Source organism: Halyomorpha halys, unplaced genomic scaffold, assembly GCF_000696795.3.
Source record: "Halyomorpha halys isolate HHAL.00 unplaced genomic scaffold, Hhal_1.1 Scaffold82.1, whole genome shotgun sequence".
In the NCBI taxonomy this organism is placed as follows: domain Eukaryota; kingdom Metazoa; phylum Arthropoda; class Insecta; order Hemiptera; family Pentatomidae; genus Halyomorpha; species Halyomorpha halys.
Window position 1 is genome coordinate 1,485,162 of NW_027109449.1, and position 8,714 is coordinate 1,493,875.

The 8,714-nt window shown below is 29.9% G+C and overlaps 1 protein-coding gene across 1 annotated transcript in view; it reads left to right on the forward strand.

Moving 5' to 3' along the window:
* The first annotated feature begins 737 nt into the window (after positions 1-737).
* Positions 738-8,714, forward strand: part of LOC106692996 (L-sorbose 1-dehydrogenase) — a 17,662-nt gene continuing 9,685 nt past the window's right edge. The window contains exon 1 of the mRNA XM_014439294.2: positions 738-831. The gene's annotated coding sequence lies outside the window, so the exon portion shown is untranslated. The remainder of the gene's footprint in view (positions 832-8,714) is intronic.

Sequence of the window (8,714 nt, forward strand, 5' to 3'; positions counted from 1 at the left end):
GGCGAAGGGACAGAGGAAGGATGAGAGAGAGAGAGAAAAGTATAATAGAAGAACCAGTTTTCAAGTTCCATCAAAGCCTCTATAATTCGTCATCAATTACCGAATAAACTGTAATACTTTCCGCTATACAAAACTTTGGTTTAATCACATATAATCAGTTGTGTTATAAATCATTTCCAGAATCGAGGTTTTATTTTCAGTTTGTTTACAATGCATAATTTATTTCAAATCCCTTCAACTACAATCCACATCATTCATACCAGCAAATTATAATCGATTCGGGTAATATCCCGAACATTGTATCCCGGGGATTATCCTGATAATCCAGATTGAACAGGGGTTCTCTTTACATTTGGAAATTTTTAGTTTTTTTCAGTACAAAAATTAGTTTTTATGATAAGAGTGAATATATTTATACATTTTTATACTGACTTATTATCTGTTTTTGCTTTTTAATTGAATATTTCATCAATTGTAAATAATTCGAACAATATTGGTTTTATTTTTCCTTTCTTAGTGCTTGAAAAGACATTGATAACGACGTATTTTATTTTCAAAAATATTAAAAAAAAAAAAAAAGAGCGATACAGAATAAAAAAAGTATTGATAGTTGAAATTTTACTAAATTAGAGATGAAAAAGGCCTAGATTATTTTATGTGCTTCAAGGAGAACTCAAGGACCGGTTATTTCCCATTTTCCTGCTAGCGCCTTGCGGAATTTCAGTCTCTCATTAGCCTCCAACAGAGCCACTGTGTCTTGGTTCATCGAAAAGAAAATTATAAATTGCGTTATCATACAGAGGCGGATTTTCGGAAAACTTTAAGGCCCAAGTAAGTTTCAATTTTCTCAATAAAATACTTGTCAAAATACTTTTATATTCAGAGTTATTGCAAGTTAATAATAATAAGACACTCTTTTGTCATATTATCAAGTGAAGATTTTAGTTGTTAGATTAAATAAAGTGAACACGATGATATTATATGCATTTTGTTAGAACTTTTTTTATAGTGTTTATTGGACTCATAGAAAATAAAAAGGATTTGAATTCCATATTACAAGTCATATCTGTCAAAGTAAATCAAAGATTTCTATATCTATTATATACCGTTTTTTATTTGTTACTATTTGCTATTTTTATATTTATTACATTTTTTAAAAATATTTATAACTTTTTATATCATTGTTACATTTATTTAAATGTATTCATTTTTATATGCATGTATATTTGGTTTTCTTTTTTAATTTAATGGTAAATAATTATGCATGAACATGTACACTTGTTGTTGTTGTTGATTGTTGCTTAAAGGCGTAAAACCCTCTGGTCATCAACGCCTATGGGATGATGAAAGTAAAAAAAAAAAAATAGAAAAATAATTAAAAAAATAAAATAAAATAAATAAATAAAAAACATAAAAATCGAAGAGGAGTTATAATTTATAAAGAAGGCGATGTGCTTTTAAAAATTCAAATACTCGTGTAATTTTACCTTTCTCATCTGCGAGAGTTTCGGATAAATTTGGGGTCAGTCCTATCCTGTTTATTGTTGGCAAATAGTGAGTACACTCTTCGAAAATATCACATGTACACTTTTTATGTATTATATTTTTTCAATATTTAATATTTTTACTAGTTATTATAAGAAGATGGCCACGAGACCAGCTAATGTAAAATGTATTTTTTATTATTAGGATTAGAGTGCTACCAATGGGTAGTTTCTCTACACGCCTGTAACACTCCAATTTAACTTAGATCAGATTTACTAAATGTATTATAATGTACAGTTGTAAATAGCAATAAATAAATATTAAAAAAACAAAAACTATTTATTATAATGAAAGATAATTAGATTTAGATGTATTTCTTTTTACACTTAGCATTCTCTTTACTCATTTTGCTTTCTTCTCTTTTGCCGTTTGATTTTAGTTCTTTCTGGTTTCTTAGTTCCGTATTATTCAAGCATACATAAATAATTATATATACAATATTTTTGTGGCATCTACATGTATAAATGCTAATGAGACAATGTAGTTTCTATAAAAAATAAATATGTCATAATTTTAAGATATAAGTTCTTTTTTTTTAATTTAAATATCTGTAAATAATTTTCTTTTGCAACATAAATTTAGTAACATGTGCAATAATGTTATGCATACAATATACTATTTGCATGGATTATGCACAAATTATGCAAAATATATGTCTGTTTTTAGAGCTTACTACAGAAGAGAAATAGTAATAACACTTTATTTATTCTAGGAAGAGTTCCTTTACATGGAGATAGATCATTTTTTTTTCTTATTGTCCGACAGATTAAAGTTAGAAAGTAATTATTTTTTATAATGACTATTCACATTTCTTTGTATTTTTGTTTAAGTATCTCTGAGGCTACTCAGCCAACATTTAGCTCTCTATTATTCTAAAGGGACTCTTCCCAGAAATAATAATGTATTATTATTATTTCTCTTCAGTTCTTTACAGTATATCCCGTCATAATTGATTTTAAAAAAATGTTATTTCATATGCAGGCTAATTCCCTATGCAATATACGAGAACTATTCTTTAATTTTTTCCCCTCTTTTAATAAGAATAAATTAAACAAAAGATGGAAATATAGCGAAAATAAATACAAATGTATAATTCTGGTTATCTCCTTGATAAGGGCCGAAACGTTTAAAACAATTTTCATGATTTAACAAATATGGGATGAACTTTAACCAATTTCATACCACATATTTTACTTAATTTATATATTTCACTAATTTCTACATTTATTTACTGTATGTTTATTATTTCTCGTGCTAAAACTTTCATGTAACAAAAATTCCATATATGTACATATAAATGAAATAATTTTAAAACAAATGTGTATATAAAGACAATAATTCATTTTTTATATTTTAAAAACCTTCAATTCTAAGGGATAACACTTGGATTTTAAATTTTTTAATGTAAAATTATATCATATTGGATCTTTTCAAGAACCTACATTTGTTTATAAGACAAGAAGTCTTGTAGTTCCGTTTTTGTCTACTTCTCCTGAGGTGTCTTCAATTTTTGATTTTCTTTTTTCATAAATACAATGTTATTACGAGAAGCTATATTTTAAATTAAAACCTTGGAATAGTAGGTGCGATGATAGAGTAATTGTAAGAGATAGAAACCTGATTTTTTTTTTTTTCAATCGGATTTCCCAACAATTATTGAGCCTGAGAAGTGGTTGCTGCAGAATCACCATCAACATAGCTTTGGAACAAAGTATTTTGGTTTGTCAAAGTTCTTTGAGCAAAACCGCAAACCATCTTCTTCTTGTGGTAATTTGGAGTGGATGTAAGGTCAGTTCAGGATATTTCCTTAGATAATGTTCACTTGATTTGGAATTATTAAAAAGGTCCTTTTTAAAAGACGGAATCAACGAACATCACCTTCCGAAGCACAAAGGACGGGCAGACAAAACATGAATTTTTTATAAAATTCTTTTATACACTTTCCTTCTTCAATGTTTATGACTTTCACGTTCGTAATGCCGTCTTACAAAAACAAGAACACTTTTTAGAAGATGGTCTGAGTGGCGTTTAAAAAAAGGTTCAAAAATAGCAAATAAGCTATTACAACTGAAAGAAGATAGTTGACCGTATGAATTAGACTGTAGGAAGATTATTTTAGTCCTGGTAGCGGTCAATAAAGGTACAGGATATTAGAGAAAACTATTTCATGTTAACCAACGTTTCGCCCCAATTTGCAGGGATTCGTCAGGGCTAAATGAGAACAAGATAAAAACATTGTAAGAAGTGATAACAAATTAAAATAATTATATAAAGAAAGTAGGAAAGTATACAAAAAAAAAATAAGAGACAGCTTAAGTTAAGGAAATATCTGTAACCCCAGTGAATATGTGGTTAAGTCAAAATTCCTTACTTTTCAGGGGACAACTTTTAAAGTTTGAACATTTATGTAAAATCTGGTGTTTGTGGTAAATCATCGAAATTTCGTCAATACTACCAAAACGTTGGTAACTTGTTACTTGTTTTACACCAATTTGATATGTCTTATCACTAATTATTCACCGATCGTTGACAACAGACTTGACCAATAACTCTGTTTTAAAACGTTGACTGACTTAGACACTTATGCACAATGAAGATGTTGCCTCTGTGATTCTCTTAGACCACTTAACTCATTTTGATCAAAATTCGACTTGACCACATATTCACTGGGGTGACAGATATAATAATAGAAGAATATGAAACCAATTATGTATGATAGAATTGTAAATATAGAACTTTTTAGAAATAGCAATAATACTTACTAGAAATAACAACGGACAAGCTAAAAAGGTAGGTGTAAATGGTAAATTGACAAAACAACAGACCAAGGTAGACAAAGAGATATCCCATTGGATAAAGAAGGCAAAAGCAATATACTGCCTCCTCTGCAACACAGTTATAAGGATGAGGGAGGTTGAGAAGAATGTTAAAGTACATATCTTCAAGGTTATATACCTACCTACCCTCCTTTACGGGAGTGAATGCTGGGTACCACTTGATAAGCACCTCAGCAGAGTCACTGCAATGGAAATGAGATACCTATGGAGAATGGTAGGCCGAACTAGGAGGGATCGCATACGAAAAGAGAGGACAAGACAGGATGTTGGAACTGTCTCCATAAAGGATACCATTGACAAGAGAAACCATCTGATTTGGACATCTCTGTCGGATGAGTGAAGACTGGGATCCAAGAAAATATTTTGAGGACAGACCAACAGGAAAACGCCCAAGAGGGCGACATAGAATATAATGAACTACATCTCTAGAGTAAGAGAGAAAAGAGGGAAAAACTGGGATATTGGGAGGGTGCTGGCTTGGGATCGAGAAGCTTCCAAGCTTGGACTGTAGAAGGAAAGTATGTGCAGATACAGTTCCTTTCGAGTACTTTGTACTTGACTGACCGAAGTCCTTTTTTGCAAGTACAGTATCTGAACTTGTAGCTCACTAGTAAGCAACTTCAAATACTTTCCTCAGATATTACTTGGCAGTTTAGCTGTGAGTATCTAAGATGCAAGATACAATTTCTGATTTCTACCATACAAAGGTCCATTACATGTTTCAGGAGATGACGAAAATTAAAATGCTATCGATATTAAGATCATGAATCGATTTATTATTGATTTCTAACTTTTAGGGGTCCTTTTGAGTGTTTTAGGAGACCTAAAAAATAAAAATACTGTCGATTTATTTTAACTTTTCTGATTTCTAATACATTAGGGTCCATTTTTATGTTTCGAGATATGCAGAATCTGAAAATGATATCGATTTATTTTACTATACTGTTTTCTAACATATAAAGGTCCGATTTTATGTTTCGGGATATGCAGGATCTGAAAATGCTATTGATTCATTTTAATTATAATGGTTTCTAACATATAAGGGTCCGTTTTTATATATCGGGATATGCAGAGTATGAAAATGCTATCGATTTTAATATCGCGTATCGATTTATTTTAACTATACTGATTTCTGATATATTGGGATCCAGTTATATGTTTCTTGAGACGCAGTAAACGAATATGCTATCGATTTTATGATCGCACGCTTGCGTATCGATTTATTATAACTTTTCCGATTTCAAAGATAAACCTAAAACTGCAGATACTTTCCAACTGCTTGTATCTGAGCTCAATTCCTTTTTGCCCAGTGATTGCACAATATGGGTTATTACTCTTGCAAATTATTATTTCAATTCACTACTCAAGTAATACATTTTCAATACTACCACACATTACTATTCTTGCTTTTAGTTTATTCAAATCATGTACACCTCTATAATGTTTTTTTTTTGTTACTAAATTTTCATCTTTTGTATAATTCTTTTATATCTATCATGTTTTCTATAACTAAATGAATGAATGAAATGTTTTTATTAATAAAAAAAAAGGAAAAACTACTTGTCTATTAAAGCCTGTGTGTCGGGAATCAAATAAATTTACCCAATTTATAGATACCTCCAAACGTTATTAAATAAAGTGTAAAAGTTCAAGTCAAACGCTTGTATTGTAACAAAATATAATGTTTACATACAACACAAAACAATAGTTAAATTATAAGATTTTATATACAACAGATCACAAAATTAGACTAAACAATAAGCTTCACCACCTTAGGACACCACATAACAACAGCAGCACTGTAACCTTCCACTATATTCTTTCACTTCACTATCAATACTCAACACTGTGTGTTATTTTAACTAAAACTTATAAATAACAATTTTTTTTTTATGTCATATGATTTAAAAATTCAACAAACATTAATTTAAAATAACAATATGGTATTCATGTTAAAGGAAACAAAATAATACTATCAATCTTTTAACAAACTGTGTATGGGATTGATCCTCCAAATGTTAACCAACTTAGCTCTTTACAGTGTAGCTCGTCGTGCATAGTTTCTAACAGCTCTCCAACTAGAGCCTTCTAGCAAGGTGAATAGATGTTCTGGGGAGCAAGTCCGCTGTTCAACACATCTTATTCTAACTATACCTATGACAGGTTACCAAGAAGTGAATGGTATCTTCCTTTTCTTTGGTGTTATATGCATCCCGGAAGAAAAAAATGCAGTTATTTCACCCCAATTTTTTATTACTTTAATGAAAACTATGTATAATTACTATCGAAACTATATGAAACTATATGAAATATAGGTAGGGGGAATAAAAAATGGCGGCTGTTTCAAAACCTTAATTATTCATTCGGAGCTCTCTAGCCTAAAACTACTAACAACACTAGAAAATCTAAGAGAACATTATTTAAAGTATAATTTTTCTGAAATATTAGCCCTAACAGAGCTATTTAAGTCTAATAGTTCTCGAGATATAGCTTTGCTTAAAAAGTAACATTTCTTAAAAATGTACTGGAAGATTAGTAGTCGGTTAATTTATTTTACGAAATCTGTATCTCAGAAACAGTTGTTAGTAGTTTTTAAGTTATAGAGCTCCGAATGAAAAATTAAGGTTTTGAAACAGCCTTTGAAACCCTACCTATATTTCACAGACACATTTTTTTATGAAATGTTGCTTTTTAAAAAGCTATATCTCGAGAACTATTATATGTAAATAGCTCTATTAGGGCTTATAGCAAATTTACTCTACTTTAAATGATGTTCTCTTAGATTTTCTATTATTGTTAGTAGTTTTTAAGATACAGAGTTCGAATGAAAAATTACTTATTTTTAACGTTTTGAAACAGGCCCCATTTTTTATTCCCCCTACCTATACTTGGCAGACTCGTTAATTTTGACTATTAATTATACATAATTTTCATAGAAGTAATCAAAAATTGGGATGAAAACCTTGAATTGAATAATTACGCTCTACACGGAAAAATCGACCGCATCAATACCAGATCTAAATTACCATTTAAATATGACGTACTGTATATGTATAATAATTAATAATTTTTGAAAATGTTTCAGCCCTGGTGAAGCCTTACAAAATGGGACGAAACGTCACTTACTAATAAATTGTGCTCTGCTATTTTTATACCTTTTTTTACCGCTGGACCATCGTCCTACAATTACAATTTAATTATATTAAAAGTTAATTCAAATAGTTCCATGGTTGTCTGATTGCAATTTTAAAACGCTCGAAAATCTAGAAGACATGGCCTTCAAATGGCCTTAAATTACCAATCTCCATTTTCTGTTGCTCTGTTGCAGAAACTGAAACTCGTGTTTTATTCCTGCTTCTATGGCATTAGAAAACATAAAAAAGTTATTTCATGACACTGTAAATCATTCTTTAAAACAGTATAAGTTTCTTATTGCACAATTATGTGATAAATAAATAATAGAAATGAAGTTTTATAGGCAATTAAGTTGTTTATGACGTTTATCTACGTATAACTATTAGTTTTCATGATATTTGCTGAAATAAATAAATTTCTCCTTGTTTGGACAAAATTTCATATGCAAATCTCATAGAAGAACTACCCTCTTCGAAGATATAGGTTATAAACTACATTAAAATCTATTTTATTTATACAATAATAAACAGTCTCAAGAAAGTGTAAAGATTATATATAAAAATATTAGTTTTTTATGTACATATTTGGTATTTTCAAGTAGTTGAAAATCCTATCCCTTGAAAGTACTAATTGAGTAAAATATGTAGAAATTTGTATAAATATAAATTGAAAGACATATGTAAATAGGCCTGCTTTGCTTGAATAGCGACGTATCTTACATAATACTAATTGTACACAGGAAGCATGTAAACAATTTTAAATATACATTTATTCAAATATTGAGGTCAAACTCTATTATTATAATGTTTTGCATATTAGACTAGCAGACTGGGCAATGTTTCCCTATTGCTATATTTGAGAATGGAATGAAATGAAAAATTATTTATTATTCTGGGACTAGGTCCCTTTAGAACAATTACAAAGGTAATTTTAATTTTATAACAACATTTTTTGGCCATAAAACAGTCTGGATAAATAGACTAATTAAAATGGGTACATGACGTATGTTAGAGGGAATGGAGTTTCAGTGATACCATTTTATAATACGACTTAAGGGCAAATCTTTGGGGTCTCAGGTATTGAAATATTGATATTGTTTATCTGGTGCCGTCGCGGTCACGTCTACCCTTTATTGCAGCTTCCCTCATCCAGGTAGGCTAGTAGGCCTCGTCCAGGTAGGCTAGTAGGCCTCATCCA